This window comes from Dermacentor variabilis, chromosome 2 (assembly GCF_050947875.1).
Source record: "Dermacentor variabilis isolate Ectoservices chromosome 2, ASM5094787v1, whole genome shotgun sequence".
Taxonomy (NCBI): domain Eukaryota; kingdom Metazoa; phylum Arthropoda; class Arachnida; order Ixodida; family Ixodidae; genus Dermacentor; species Dermacentor variabilis.
Window position 1 is genome coordinate 165,369,507 of NC_134569.1, and position 16,967 is coordinate 165,386,473.

The 16,967-nt window shown below is 49.3% G+C and overlaps 1 pseudogene; it reads right to left on the reverse strand.

Annotated features, from left to right (window-relative positions):
- Positions 1-1,066: 1,066 nt before the first annotated feature.
- On the reverse strand, positions 1,067-16,738 carry LOC142570541 (programmed cell death protein 6 pseudogene; annotated as a pseudogene).
- Positions 16,739-16,967: the final 229 nt, after the last annotated feature.

Below are 16,967 nucleotides of genomic sequence, written 5' to 3' on the forward strand. Positions count from 1 at the left end.
AGTTCTTTTGTGATCGTGAGAGAAGCACGCAAAGTTCCTGAAGCGGCTGGTCGTGCGGCCATTAGCGTGTATCCGCCGGCTGCTTTCACGTTTGGAAAACACTCTTATGTATCGTAGATCGTAAGGAAATGGATTCTGCCCAATATTCTCGTTATCTAACCATTTTTCACGTAACTTGGATCATTTGAGTAGACCACGGTCTATTGAGTAGGGCATCACGCTTCTGTGTTGAAGACAGTGGCAAACGTTCGCGTCAAACAAATTCGTTAAATCGTGGCACATACCCATTAACCCAATTTGGTGTGAAAAAAGTTCTTAACAAAAATGACCCATACCCAATGTCACATACATATCGGCCTGCGCTGGTCCAACGGTTGATTTCAAGCACGGTTTTTTTACTCACAGCAGTCTGATACTGCGCCCATTAGAAGATGGCCTACTCAGTGTCCAAAGTTGGCGTGAAAACAGTCATATATATGTAAACATACCAGAAAATGCGTGAAGTATTCCAGCAATGATAATCGCATTATATCGATTATTACAACAGCCGCTCTTAGCAAATTTAATGGGTGGAAGAACCACGCAAACTCAGTTTAAACCTCATGTGTTCGAGTGAAAAGAAGCATGTAGGAGGCTGGCGTTAGAATTGGCGCTCATCTGTCGTCTCTGTTGGGTGTTTGTTTTCGTAATAACGAGTAGACACGCACAGCAGAAGGTCTCGTGAAGGCTGCAAGTTCTTGCAGTTGTAGTGCATTCGTGGAAATGCGCACAAAAACCCGTGCGTTGAAGAATGAAATGATGACCCGCCTGCTTTACTTTGTACCTTTTTGCGCAGATGTTTGCCTCTTAAATCATTAAGGTCTTGTTTAGTTATTGTAATAAAGCGGGCTCTTACAATGTTTCTCACAGAGCGCCAGTACTTGGTAGTGCTCTCAAGGAGCGCCAGAGTGTATTATGCGAACTTTTTATGTTTTCTGCTGTCTTGTACCGCGCTCGTTTTCGCGAACGAAGCTCCCCGCGCGCAATTTCTTTTATTGCAGCCAGGTCGTGTAATGCAACGGTGAGGTCACTTGCACATCTGAAAGGTCGTACGATGGAAATCATCTAAGGTGAGCTTGGCGGTTCCCGTCTTGTTGGGATCAAAGTTCTTAAACTCCGCCGCGGCGTTGTGTAAGATGACGCACATGCGCACGAAGTCTTCCAACATAATTTTGTTGTCGCCGAGCTGATCGAAGCGGCGAATCATCATGTGGCACAGGCCGAGCGAAACCTGGTGGCCCAGGTTGCCGAAGACTGTCTGCAGATCCGCCTTGTCCAAGCGGCCACAGTTGGTGCGATCAACCCTGCGATTGGTGGTTGAATTAAAGTTAAGTTTGCGGGGTTACGAGCCAGACCCCTGATTTAATGAAGGAGTACGCGGTAGTGCGGGACTTCCGATTTATTTTGCCCAGCAGGGATCTTTAACGGACTCTTATGGGCGGGACACGGGCATTTTTGCATTTCGCCGCCATCGAGATGGGGCCACAGCGGCCGGTATTTCATTCTGCGACCTCGTGCTTAGCAGAGCAGCACTATAGCCGCTAAGCCACCGCGGCGGGCCATTTTTGGTACTGGTAATCGTCATATGCTTTCGCGTGGTTAATGTCGACAACTATATAGTGCGAAGCACATGGCTTTTGGCTGCATAGTTAACAGTAGCCGTACATTTGAAGAACGTTACTGTCGAGCCACGTGCCATAAATGTTATTACAAGTGTAAATAAGTCAAAAAAAGCTATGTGATTTTGGTGAAGCAGCGCACTTAAAAAAAAATTCCCACAAACATAAATGTTTGTGTACAGGCACAGATCGTTCCATATTTGTGTTTCATGTTGATGGTTCATGTTTAGATCATTCACCTTTGTATGAACGTCCATTCATCAAGCTCACGGCTTCACTGAAATTAAGGATAACCAACTAACCCATCAATACCAATTAAGAAAGCTTTGTGATGTGATCACACGCATACGACAGCACATACGCAATGTGACAGGTACCGATGTCGCAGAACAAATGGACGTTTGAGCGCGACATCTGACTTTCGTCTCCAATTTTCTACAGCATTGTGAGAGCGAAGTCGGAATGATGCTCCTAGACTTCTGCGTCTCAGCTCATGCGGGAGACGCATACATCATATGAGGCGCATGTGTGTGGAATTGTGGCTCAATGAAACGTTAAAGCGCCTAGCTAGGACCTTTTCCGCGGATACAAAAACACAACATTGGTTCCTGCGATGTCGGCGTCCCTATAAGAAACATTTATTTTTCTGTTCATTGACGTTTTAGCCACATTGATATCCTCGCAAAGAGCCGCACTAGGTCTCGTCGTAGCGACGGACGATTATAGGCGGCCAGCCAGACTACGTACTTCAGTCAGCTTCAGTTGAGTGAAACGGACTGCCGAGTGATCATTGTGCCTCACAAGCGATACAGTCTTGCCTATGAAGTCTCTATCACCATTTGGCAGTGCCAGTGACGTTACTGGTAGCGCAGTTGGCAATCGTCGCGCCTATTAGTCGTACCTGGATATGTTGTAAATTTATATATGCGTCATTGTAAGTTTCTGAGACGTCGATGCTGCCTGCGTTTTTTTGAGAGTGTACTACAATGACTATAGCATTCATGTCTCGCGTACAATGAGATTAGACGGAGCCCGTATATTTAGCTGCATCAATGGTGCGTGGCAGTAATGACGTATTCTGACACATCTAGCGTGGCTCGCAGTGAAACAAAGCAGTGATAACTCGGCGTACGCGATCACCCACCTCTACTTCCAGATTATGCGTACATGTTTATATTGTTACGGGGATGTTGCGAGTATATAAAAACTATATTTACAATATATATACAGGATGAGTCAGAATAGCGACGATGGCTGACTTCCAAGAACACGAAGCAGCCAGCGTCTCCGCTCTTCTTCCTCTCTCTTCTCTCATCCTTCCGTAACAGGACCGCCGGGTGGTGAAGCACCGTCCCGGCGCATGGCAGGCGAAGAATTGCGAGCGAAATATGGCTTCAGCCGCGAAAGTTGCACGACGTCGACAGGCGTCTGACTCGAGGATGCATCAAAGTATAGCGGTGAAATCTCGTAACTGACGTCGTTAATTTGGCGTAGTACTTCAGGCCCTGTGTAGCGAGAGAGAAGCTTCTGGGAGAGGCCAACCTGACAATATGGTGACCAGAGGAGCACCCAAGCACCTGGTGCGAACTTAACATCGCGATGGCAGTGGTCGTAACGCTCTTTCTGTGTATGATGTGAGGCTAATAAACGAGATTGGACGACTTGACGTGCCATGTGAGCGCGATCGATGACTGCACGAGTGTACTCAGTTGCAACACGTGGCACAGAAGGAAGGTGTCAAACGGCAGTGTGAGGTCGCGACCATACAAGAGATAAAAGGGTGAATATCCTCCGATGTCATGTCGCGACGAGTTATACGCGAACGTCGCGTAAGCCAGCGTGGCGTCCCCGTCGCGGTGATCGTTGGAGACGTACGTCGACAGCATCTCTGTGATTTTTCGGTTGAGACGTTCCGTAAGACCGTTCGTTTGTGGGTGACAGACAGTGGACAGCTTATGCTCAGTGGCACAAAAGCGCAGGAGGTCATCGACAACTCGAGATAAGAACGAGCGGCCGCGGCCCGTAAGTAACTGTCGAGGTGCACCATGCTGGAGAATGACGTCGTCAAGGAGGAAATCGGCGACGTCAATTGCGCAACTAATCGGCAGCGCCTTTGTTATCGCGTAGCGTGTCGCATAATCAGTAGCGACGGCGATCCACTTGTTCCCTCAATCGTTGTCGGAAAAGGGCCAAGCAGGTCACGGTCTACGCGAAACAATGGTTCAGAGGGGACTTCAATAGAATGGAGTCGTCCGACAGGTGCCAGGGGAGGTTTCTTCCGGCGCTGACACAATTCGGAAGTTGCGACATAACAACGCACAGAGCGGTAGACACCCGGCCAGAAGAATCGGCGTCGTACGCAGTCGTATGTACGCAAAACTCCAAGGTGTCCCGCAGTCGGTGCATCGTGAAGTTGTTCAAGAACGACGGATCGCTTATGACGAGGAAGGACAAGCAGCAACTCAGAGCCGTCAGGGTTGATATTGCGGCGCTAGAGGATGCCGTCATGCAGCACGAACATGCGGCACGTGAGGTCGGCGCTGTCAGATTGTACTCCGGCGATGATGGACTGTAAGGATGCGTCGCGTAGTTGTTCAGCGCGCATGTTGGTTATGTCAGTCAAAGCCATCAAGCAGGTCACCGGATCATGCGCAACAGTATCGGGAGGATCCACGGGGTGACGTGAGAGGCAGTCAGCGTCTTTGTGGAGGCGTCCAGTCTAGTAATGGACACTAAATGAAAACTGCTGGAGCCGCAAAGCCCAGCGACCAAGCCGTCCAGTGAGTCCCCGAGGGAAGACTGCCAGCGGAGTGCGTGGTGGTATGTGACGACCGAAAACGTGCGGCCGTACTAATATGGCCGGAGCTTGGCCACAGCCCCAACTAATGCCAAGCACTCCCGCTCGGTGATGAAGTAATTGCTCTCGGCAGGTGACAGCAGGCTGCAGGCGTAAGCTATCACGCACACCATTCTGGTGTAGGGCGAGAACAGCGTCGATGCCATAGCCGCTTGGGTCAGTGTGGACTTCGGTCGGTGCAGACGGATCAAAGTGGGCAACTATGGGAGGGGTTGTGAGAAACCTGATAAGAGCGGCGAACGTGTCAGCCTGCTCCGGGCCCCATGAGAATGGCGTGTTCTTCTTTAGAAGATCTGTCAAACGCCGAGCAACGTCGGCGAAGTTTTTACGAAACGGCGAAAGTAAGAACACAGGCCGACGAAGCAGCGCACGTCAGAGGCAGAATGTGGCACAGGGAAACTGCGTAAGGCGCGAACTTTTTCCGGATCTGTTCGGACACTGGATGCGTCAACGAGGTGTCCCAACACGGTGATCTGACGGCGCCCGAATTCACACTTAGTGGAGTTCAGTTGAAGGCCGGCTTTTCGGAAGACCTCAAGAATATTCCGTTTCGTGTAAGGTGGCTGTCGAACGTGGGAGAAAAGACAATAACGGTCGTCAAGGTAACAAAGACAGGTGGTCCATTTGTAGCCCCGCAGAAGAGAGTCCATCATACGTTCAAATGTCGCAGGAGCACTGCATAGGCCAAAGTGCATGACTTTGAACTAATATAAGCCATCTGGCATGATGAAGGCCGTCTTCTCGTGGCCCATTTCATCAACTGAAATCTGCCAGTAGCCGGATCGAACATCGATGGACGAGAAGTATTTGGCTCCGTGCTAGCAGTCCAAGGTGTCATCGATGCGTGGTAGAGGGTAGACGTCTTTCCGCGTGATCTTGTTTAAGTGGCGATAATCGACGCAAAAACGCCAGGTACCATCTTTCTTTTTCACAAGGACGACAGGCGAAGCCCAAGGGCTGGCTGATGTCTCGATGACCCCTTTGCTGAGCATTTTGTCCACTTCTAATTGGATGACTTGACGTTCAGCATGCGATACACAATAGGGACGCCGACGAATAGAATTCGTATCTGCAGTGTTTATGCGGTGGTGAACAACAGATGTTAGGCCTAATGACCTGTCGCAGAAATCAAAGATGTCACTGTACGATTCAAGCAGGAGTCGTATGTCCGTGGCCTGTGCAGAGGTGAGGCCAGGTCCAATCATTTTCGCGAAGTCATCCGTTAAAGAACCAGATCTGTCAGCTGCTATTGGTGCCAATAAGGCACTCTCGACATTCAGACTCAATGTCAAATTCGCAACGACTAGAAACGCTGGCCAAGAACATGCCGGCCGGAAGCACTTGAGGGCAGAGGCTGAAATTAAGAAGCGGTAGAACGACGACGTTATTTGTAACTGTGATGTTATTGGGGCCGGATCACTCCAGTAAGAGGCAGACGCAGCGAGCAGAAGCACAAACACAAATCAGACATGTATTGACGTACATAACACAGATAACGGCACACACACGTGACAGTTCCCCAAATACCCCATAGATGACATGCAGCTATAGCTCTGTATCGGTGACTTATAATTGGCCTACAGTTCAGGCGGAAGCGCGTGTCGCCGTGTCGGAGACCTCGTGGAACAGATGTCGGCCAGCGGGGTCGGACAGCAGTGTCGGCCGGGCGGGTTGGACAGCTGCGTCGGACAGCCGGGTTGGACAGCCGGGTCGGACGGCCGGGTTGGACGGCCGGGTCGGACGGCCGCGTCGGCCACCTCGCGGGGCTCACGTGGCGGGCCGCAATCACCGGGTTGCGTCCACAGCTGGCGGAGTAGCCCTTTGGCCGCTCACCTGAACGCTCGACCGCCCCGGTTCAGGACCGCCAGCCCTCCTGGACCAGTGCCCAGTGGAAGAGCGGGGCGAGGTAACCTCCCAGCGGGCGACAGCGTTGACTGGGGTGTGGCGTATTGGCGCGGGCGGCGATAGCTCCTATGGGCCAGACGCCCAGCGAGGAAGCTGTTTTCCGTCGACCGCCGAACCTCGCGCACTGCTCACGCCACGGGGCCGCGGGCCACACTCTCGCGCCACGCTTTTTGAGGCGCCACTGCCGACGCTCCCAAGTCGGCGTCGATGATGATGATAGCTCTCTCGCGGGTATTTGCAAAGAGTCGGTGTCCTCTTCGCCCCCGCACGGCGCACTGCCTTCATATGTTTAGGCTTCGCACTCCCGCGCAACATATATTATGACAATACCCCCCTTTTCGAGAAAGTTGTTCGCAACTATTCTAACACAACGACGCGGGATGAGAAACAGAAAGAAAGGAAAATTGTCATGTACGTTGGTCCGATTGTTCATATGAGCACATGACACATTTTGTACACAGGACATTGCACCCAGTTAAAGAACGAACGCAGAAATCTGTTCTCTTTCAACTAAATACTAAGCACTTGAGATGTCGAAATGTCTAATCACATTTTGATATATAAACAGGTGATCACGCGCGACTCGACTCAAGTAGTCAGCTCCGACATTGTCAGAATCTTTTATGTAGTTAACAGTAAAAGAATACTCCTGCAAAAGGAGACTCCAACGCAACACTCTGTTGACGTGCCTGGCGCGCTCCTCTGTGGGCTTGTTTCCGCTAGCCTGGTCCCCGGCGCTTTCTCGACTTCGGAGGGTCTTGTGTCGGCGCTTCTAAGACTTCAGGACCGAACGAACTTGTATTCTTGCACGCACACACAACCACACACTGACGAGGAAGTGGAGCGGCCTGTGCTTTCCCTTTAGCGGTTGTCTTTTGGCACTTGTCGCACGGCTTCACGAAGCGTTTTACGTCTCTGTGCACACCTGGCCAATAAAATTCTTGTAGGACACGATCGGTTGTTCTCCTGATACCTTTATGTCCTGCCATAATGTTTTCATGAGCCACTTCTAATAGGCCATGTCTAAATGCTTTTGGTATGACCACCTGCTTAAAGGTTCTGCCAGTGTCCCGGTGGTAAAGGCGATACAACAATCCTTTTTCTTTGAGGAATTCGTAGGTGTTGCCCTTTCCCGAGTTAAACGATTTGCTTACTTTAGCAAAAATATGTTTCAGCGTCGGGTCTTTCCGCTGTTCTTCAATAAGTTGTCCTTTAGTTATGTCACGAAAGACAAGTGTCGGAACGCACAAGGTACGCATCTTGCCTTGTTCTTGTTCTTCAGTTTTGGCTTCAGCCACGCTCGATACATGCTGAGGCTTCCTAGGCGCCTTAGTCAGCTTCATTTCTGTCGACGACGACTCCTCGTTGGGAGCAAGGGGGTGCTTCCAGTCAGAGTCTGGATCGTATGGTCCTCTGACGCCTGGAAGATTTCCCAGAATTACCTCGTAGAGGCTCGTCCATACATGCCACTGTTAATTTGCCTGTAAAGTACGGCGTGTTCATTTGTACGACAGCTTCAGGTAGGTAGCTTGTTGAGCCGTCCAGGAGAACAACGTTGCTCGTTCTTCCCGTCATATACATCTCTGGAACGAGTTCTCGTCTGACAATTGCCGTATTACAACCGGTGTCTCGTAACACACGAACACTTCTTCCCAGCAGCCGGCCTTCTACCACTGGCATCCCGTCGATGAGGAAAGTTACAGCAGTCCCAGGTTTCTCGTCGTCGCTGTCACTTGATCGTAGGGTCTTCTTTCCTGAACGTTTTGATGCTTTCACTGGACGACGCCTAACTGGTTGAGATTCCGCAAGTGCACACGAAGAACTTGGTTTGTTGTCCCCGTACTGATTTTGGCATTTTGCAGCTGTATGTCCCGTTCTGTCATACAACTCACACTTTAGCATACGCTTGGGTGGGTTACGGCAGTCAGGAGCCAAATGTCCAAACCGGTGACAGAGGGTGCACATAAGTTGCGGTTTCCTGGGAGCTTCAATGTTTTCCCACCAGAATCATTTGTGTTATCCGTACCTTTTCCTAGGTTTGTCCAGTTCTGCGCTTCTAGAAAGCGATCCGTCAAGCTAGCAAGTTCGTCAAGGGATTTGCACTCTCGCTCCTTCAAGAAAATTACTAGCTTTGGCTCACAACAACGCAGAAACTGCTCAGAGATCATGTGATCTCGTAGATCTTCATATGTTTTAGGCACATTAGCCATCTCAATCCAATGGTCAAAATATGCTGCAATTCTTGCTGCTAACTGTCTTCCAGTTTCGCCCTCTATTGCTCGTGCTTTCCGAAACTTCTCTTGGTAGCCTTGAGCCGTGAATTGAAACCTCTGTAGCAAAGCTTTCTTTACCTTCGGGTAATCTAATGAATTGGCGGCAGTCCTCCGACCGATCACAGTTAACGCTTCACCAGTTAGACACATGCTCACAGCAAGAGCCCATTTTTCTTGTGGCCAGTCCTGTCCTGTTGCCGCGCGCTCAAATCGCTGTAAATACGCGTGTAAGTCATCGCGTTTCTCGTCGAACAAAGGAAGTAACTTCTGTGGATTGAGGGGTGACGAGGAGGTGCTGGGCGCAGTCAAAATTTCAGAAGCCGCTGCCGGCACATTCCGAGCTCCTTCCTGAAGCTGCAGCTTTAGCTGGAGGATCTCACGCCGCCTCTCGTCAGCTAAGCGCGCTAATTCAGCAGCTTCCTTGGTTGCCTCTCGCTCTGCAGCTCTCTCGTCCCTTTGTTTTGCCTGTTCGGCCGCAATCCATCTGCGAAGTTCTAAGCCTGACAATCCTATTTGGAGTCCTATAGCCGTGATTTTCTCTAAATCCATGGTGCCGTCTACTAATGTGTGTCTGCGCTCAAGCGAAACTGCCCTCTTTCACTGTATTTACGAGTGGATCCTGGCAGGCTCGCCAGTTTGTGATGTTATTGGGGCCGGATCACTCCAGTAAGAGGCAGACGCAGCGAGCAGAAGCACAAACACAAATCAGACATGTATTGACGTACATAACACAGATAACGGCACACACACGTGACAGTTCCCCAAATACCCCATAGATGACATGCAGCTGTAGCTCTGTATCGGTGACTTATAATTGGCCTACAGTTCAGGCGGAAGCGCGTGTCGCCGTGTCGGAGACCTCGTGGAACAGATGTCGGTCAGCGGGGTCGGACAGCAGTGTCGGCCGGGCGGGTTGGACAGCTGCGTCGGACAGCCGGGTTGGACAGCCGGGTCGGACGGCCGGGTTGGACGGCCGGGTCGGACGGCCGCGTCGGCCACCTCGCGGGGCTCACGTGGCGGGCCGCAATCACCGGGTTGCGTCCACAGCTGGCGGAGTAGCCCTTTGGCCGCTCACCTGAACGCTCGACCGCCCCGGTTCAGGACCGCCAGCCCTCCTGGACCAGTGCCCAGTGGAAGAGCGGGGCGAGGTAACCTCCCAGCGGGCGACAGCGTCGACTGGGGTGTGGCGTATTGGCGCGGGCGGCGATAGCTCCTATGGACCAGACGCCCAGCGAGGAAGCTGTTTTCCGTCGACCGCCGAACCTCGCGCACTGCTCACGCGACGGGGCCGCGGGCCACACTCTCGCGCCACGCTTTTTGAGGCGCCACTGCCGACGCTCCCAAGTCGGCGTCGATGATGATGATAGCTCTCTCGCGGGTATTTGCAAAGAGTCGGTGTCCTCTTCGCCCCCGCACGGCGCACTGCCTTCATATGTTTAGGCTTCGCACTCCCGCGCACCATATATTATGACAGTAACCATGACCAACTTATGCGGAACAGCAACGTTCCGGTTCAAAAGCACGTCGATGATGGGGTGAAGCACATATTCATCGTCAGGAACCTGTGGCTGGGTGTTCAAAGTGACGTACGTAACTGCCTCGGGTGATAGACGCACATCCTGAAGCGAGCACAAGCGCGGCGGGGTGGTACTAGGAGCATCGGCGAGTTGAGGCAGTTCTAACTGAAGAACGCCGGTCGCGCAGTCGATGAAAGCAGAATGAGTAGATCAAAAGTCCAATCCAAGGATAACGTCGTGAGGGCAGTTGTCGATCACAGCAAAGAGAACAGAAGTAGGGCGGCCGGCTATAATTAAACACGCAGTACACATTCCAAGAACAACCAGCACGCCGCCGTCGGCCACAGGAAGCACTCGGGCAGCAGCTGGGTTGAGGGCTTTATTTAAGCGTCTATGTAGGCTAGCCGACGAGTGCTTGGACAGGTACGCCGTCTATTTTGACGACAATTACACGGAATTACGCGTCTGCGATCTTCTTCTTCCTCTGTCTTCTCTCATCCTTCCGTAACAATATATTAAACACCTAACTTTTGCCTTTTCATTCATAGCGGGCCTGTGTCATGAGTATAATTACGTTCGCGCTAAATAAGATTTAGAAACCTAGAAAGAAAACAAGCGATAAAGACAGTGAAGGCCTAGGGAACAATAATAGGTGTGTTCACTAGCAATGTGGACCTAATAGTAAAACTGGAAACGAATGGGGACAAGCGCAACTTTCTGCAGGACGGAAGCCGAACACGCATCTCGCGGATCCCCCGGCTTCGCTGTGTGTTTCTTTTGTAAGGCTGTAACTTACCGAAAATCAGGCCGTTCCAATCACCTCATTCCTCTTACTCATGATGTATATAAGAATGTAGTTACTGAAAGTGTTTACTGAAACATGAAGGTATTAACATCACTTCCAGTGTCTAGTATTGGCATCATATATGCATGTAAAAACTAAATTTATTGTACAAGTGGTTGTACTGCGCGAATGGTGCAATTCGCTCTGGCGTCTGTAGGCTGAAAATATGTTCTGTTATACAACATATCTTATCTGTAAGAGTCTGTTGTGTCAACTACAGTATCAACCGATTTATAATAAGGTGCCGTTACCAGAGCCGCTAAATGAGCCGGAGTAATTGTCAACAATGCCTGTTAAGATACAACCTGGCATAGTGAGAAAAATACGAACCCATTGATATACGAGAAGTCCATACACCGTGGGAATGGAGGTCATGAGAAGCGCTTTGCGGGTGGTTGGCTATCCATCACCATTTCTTTTTTTTTTCAGAGCGCTGTCAGATGGACCGACGTGTTAGCGTGGGGCGAGTGAATGTGTATGTGACGCGAGCATTTGTGTGACGATATCATCAATACTACGGCGAGATGATACTGTGAGGGCAGTGGCGATGGCATAATGGACGATGTTTCGTGCTCCGCAGAAGAAAATTTTACAACCTGCTCTATTTAGATATTGCTTTTTTTCCTCCTTTTGAAAATGCTGGCGTCTTTCGCAGGCCCAAGAAATTGACAGCCCTCTGGCTCATCTGTCTCTTCTGAAGATGCGGTACCCATTCTTGCATTTTAGGGCAGTATTCTCGAGTGGTCCCTTTCGAAAATACTTTCGCGAGATTTCGTGAGAGTAGCGCCAGAGTAGCGCCAGCTGACACAGTGCTGGAACGCTGTGGCTCGTAGATGCCGAACGCATCTGGCGCTAGTCTCCCGAAATATCGCAAAAGTGAACGTATTTTCGAAAATTACTGTCCGGAAATACCGCCCCTGGCTCGAAACATGCAGGCTCAGGTTGAAATACAAGCACAAAACAGGGCCCGAAGAAAATTGGCGACCCAAAGTGCGAACACGTGTGTGCATGCGAAGACAAATGTTGGCACGACTATGATGGCTACTGGAAGAGTGTTGTAGTTTACGCTGCCGGCTCTGTTGAGTCGCATGTGCCGTTTCCTACATATTGGATATATGCGCTTAGCGGAAACCCCAGGGGAACGCTTATTCATTAGGCAGTTTTCGTAAGTACGCCTGCGCGCGGCACTTAGAGCATGTGCGTAACAAGGCTTCCTGTAACTCATGGAAGGACAACGCTCCCACTGCCAGCGGTAAACGGACCGCGACTAGTCCATCGGCCAACATAATGAGATAACCTCATGGCGCGCGTGTGTGGCTTTTATTTCAAATGCCCACTCGTAGCACGGTGCTCATGTCTTTCAGATAAGCGTTTATCAAAACGTATAAATAGTGCCTGAGCAGAACTAATAATTCGTCCAGTCCACTGCTTGAGCCCACTAACTGTGACCGAAGCGGAGCCTTATCACCGTATTCAAAAATGAATCTTAAATTGACGCCCATGCTTCACACGATTTAAATGACGCCTGCAGTGAACACGCCGATGGAAACAAAATGAGTGTCTTGGCCACGTCCGCGCAAGGCCTCATTTAGATAAAGACAAGCTTGGGCTTCCAAGTTAAGATGCATTTTTGGAAGCGAGGTTTAGGCGACGCTGGGCTAAAGCAGCATTTTAACTCGGCGCAGTAGTGGCGACTTCACTCTAATTCGTTCGCCGCTTTTATGCGCCGACTTGTGTTCTTGCTCGTTGCCGCCGTAAGGGCTGCAACCACGAGTGCATTGCCCGCAGAGTCGCCTATTACTCGTAGCAAATTTCACAACTGTGAACTCTTAGTTATGTTGGCCAGCTAATAGCTTTTTTTTTTTGCAAACACAGCTTGACCACTATTAACGTGATACTTGCGGTAAGCATCTAATATCATGGCACGCATATCATCTCCTAGAGGTCCCGCATGTTGCAACCTTACGGTTTTGAAGCATGCTAATACAGAAGTAGTCCACCAGCCCTCCCTCCTCCCTTTGGCCTTTGAAAAATAATGTGAGCCCGGGCTGCCACCAAAAGCCAGTTTCTTTTGATTTAGAAAAACAAAGCAACTAGTTCCCTTCAAAATAATCTGCATCAAACTAAATACACTTTTGATCTTTTGATCCACTTTTCCACTGTTTGACCCACCGTTCCAAGCAATTATGGATTTCAAGCTTAATGCCGGTGAGTGGCCCCTGGAAAGCTCTCTTTACCTCATGCACAGTGGCAAATATTCGTCTTTATTGGATTTTATCCTTTTAAAATAATTAGTGATGTGGAAATGTTCGAAATTTCAAATACGATTCCAATGATCTTCGCTATTCAATTCGAATTCTTTTCGAGAACTCACTATTAGAAGTTGCCAAAAATTTTGTTTCCTTTCCACAGTGAACAAGACTGATGCAAATAGAGACTGTTCTCAATGCGCTGGCACCGGAGAGCCGCAGTTGTCGCGCAGACGAAGCAGTTCCTGAGCAAACACATGAAAGATGTCAATTATGAACAATAATTACCAGCGATCTAATAAACGTGTCTCGTCATAGTCACATTACGCATTCGCTGTCTCGATTAGGCAATATTATTACTGGTTGGATCCCTTCAAAACCATGCGCGATGCTGTGGTATTGCGCTTAGGTCCTTCAACGAGCACTAGATTTGAATGAGTAAAGGCAAGGCGCAAAAGACAAGGATTGAAGGACACAAACGACAGGACCGGCGCCTTATGTCCTTCTACAGTTCTTGTCTTTTGCGCCTTGCCTTTACTGATTCAAGCATGAACCAACTAGCCCAAGCAAGAGTTTTGCTAGAGCACTATATACTACACTACATGCACGTGAGAAGCACTATTCAATTTTGTTTGATTATCGTCCCAGTCATCGTGCAGCAGATATAATGGTACTTTCCTTTCTTTCTCATTGACAAGCTTCTGAGTTGATCGGATGGCCAGTCGTTGACGGATTTGAATATATCGGACAACATAGACAAGCGCTTCGTTATAAAAGAGATTAAAATAAACTTTCATTTTAGCGTTTCTTTTTCTGGTAATTGGGAATATTCGATATTTGAAGGTCGCTTTCCTCGAATAGATATATTTGATTTCATTCGGAAACTGCACTATTCCGATGGCCGTAGGGATGAAGGAAGAAATTTAGGCAGAATTTACCTCACGATGACTGCAGGGGCAATGAGATTGGCATTCGTGCTATATAGCAACGCACCGAGCTTCCGAGGTCACGTTTATTTGATATCTGTAATGGTCATTATAAGACTTCCGTTGCTTAGGCTATATGCGACATGCATTGCTAACGTCACCCTTTGCTACGGTACTCGATTGCCAAGGTTACCTATGACGATGGCGGTATTACGGCGACTCTGTGACAACGACACGTTGACGAAAATTAAAATGAAATGACGAAGAACAAACGACGTCTATGGAACGACAACGGTAGTCTGATGACCACGGCATGACGAAAATGAGATGGCTTGATGACGACGACATAAAAACAATGAATGACGATCCTACGGCGACAATGGCGTGACGACAAGTGTATCACGCAAATCTGTGTGACGACGATAGCATGACACGCTAGGCTTGAATGACGACGATAGCACGGAGACGAAGGCATGACAAGGACAATATGACAACGAATGCATGGTAGCGACTGTTTGACGACGACGGATGAGGACAATGGCATGACAACGGTGACATAATCACGATCGCGTGACAGCAGAATTACGATAGATTAAGAAGGACGACGTTGACAGAAGGACGAAGGTGGTATGACGACCACGGCTTCGACGACAATGGTATGACGACGACTGTGTGACGACGATGGAAGAACGAAGATGGCATGGCGATGACACAATTTCGACGATGGCATGACAACCGTACGTATGAGGACAATAGAATGAGATCGAGTGTATGTCACAATGACATGACAACGACGGCATGGCGAGAGTGGGATGACGAAGTTGGAGTGATGACGATTGAGCGACGACGACTTGCATCATGAAGCAACTACCGTGAAGCAACCAGCGTGTACATAGTGACCAAAGCTATTAGACAATTTGATCGACTGGGTCGGCGTATAGGGCCTGACGATGACGGCATTTGGTGAGTCGAATGACGAGGCGGTAATGATGGCTATGTAATGACCACAATAGTAACGCGATAAACTGCACAAACTTGCTGGTCCTATCTTGTAGACAACCTGGCCTACTGGGTCGGCGTAAGATAGATAGATAGATAGATAGATAGATAGATAGATAGATAGATAGATAGATAGATAGATAGATAGATAGATAGATAGATAGATAGATAGATAGATAGATAGATAGATAGATAGATAGATTTGTTCAAAATGGCTGAAGTAGGCAAAGGCGGCTAATCGAACTAAAATCACAGGGAGCTCGGTATGAAGAATAGGGCGGGTGCGGAACGGCTGCCCATTCCTGTGAGGCTAAATGCTATTCCGCAGACAAAGCAGTGTGAGCTAGAGTACTGTAGTGATGGAGGAACCAACAAACCGTATTACACTATTTTATAGGTCCTTTTGCACATTAATCTCCAATCTCTTGGTGATGACACAAATGCGAGAATGAGGTGCTGACAAGGACGAAACGCAACCCTTGACGTGTAACGTGTCCACTCATTTTTCAAAGACATGATCAGTTCCATTCCCCAATCACAACGTCAGTAAATGTCCTTTGGGGCCGCACAAGAATATAAGATCATTTGTGGCGTATGAACTAGCGCCAATACGCAAGTGCTCTCACTCCAAACTTCGTGCACTCTGTGATAGCTGTTCTTTATTCTTCGTGCCTACCCTCTTCACATGAAATCTTTGAGAGAAATGTTTAGCTAGTAGAGTTATCGAGAGCCTGATGTCAAATCCAGAGCAAGAAGCAATGAAGCTTGGTTTACATGCCACGCTTCAGCTATAGCACCACAGTTGATTGTCCCACTTTTGGTTGCACTTAATCTAGTACCAGCCCGCGTAATAGACTACAATAAAACTTACGAGGCAACATATTGTGTACTCTAGTAAGCATCGGCCAGCCAAGTCACCACCATCGATTACGCAGTCTACATAATCGACACACCTTTTATTACACCGCATCCGGGTTACGTCAGTTTAATGTTATGCTCTCTCGGAGAGACTATTTTCTCTACTGAACCGGCCCCACTATACCAAGTGAGAAACAGGGAACGCCATACGCTGGAGAGATTGAGGAACGCGAGCTTCGCCCTAAAATTCTATGGCGATGTCCATAGAGACCCGAGAAGCTGGGGTCTCCTGAATGAAATTTACCCTGCAAGATTATTTGCAGGTCCCACGCCTATGAGAGCGGAGAATGGTGTCTGCGTACTTCACTCACTTCTTGAAGCCATTGACCCACTCTGTGATGTACGACCAGAGGGTGCAGAACTGGTCGAAGTTAATCTTGTTGTTGAACTCGCGGTCGAAAATTTTCACCATGAGCAGCACGAGCTCCTCGGAGAACGGCTTCCAGGTGCCGCTGGCGAGCGCCCGCTGCAACTCGGACACGTTGATGAAGCCCGTGCGGTCGCGGTCCATCGACTCGAACACCGACGTCAGGAAGGCTTTGTCCCGGATAGGCGCCTGTGCGCTGGGTTTGCCAGCCATGGCCACGCCGCCACCGGGCCGGTGTTCCTGCGGTGCTGAGTGCGCACGTACGAGAAAGAAGACTGAATGCTGACTCCTGCTTTCGTGGAGACTTTGCTGTGGACCTACTGGGTGCCTGGTCGTTCGCAAAAGTGTAGCACTTTCTTGTCCCGTTATGGTGTGCTGTACTTTTCATTCGAATGCCTTCGTTGCGCTCAACGCGCGGGTAAAGATAAACCATCATGCGTAGTGCATCTTCCGA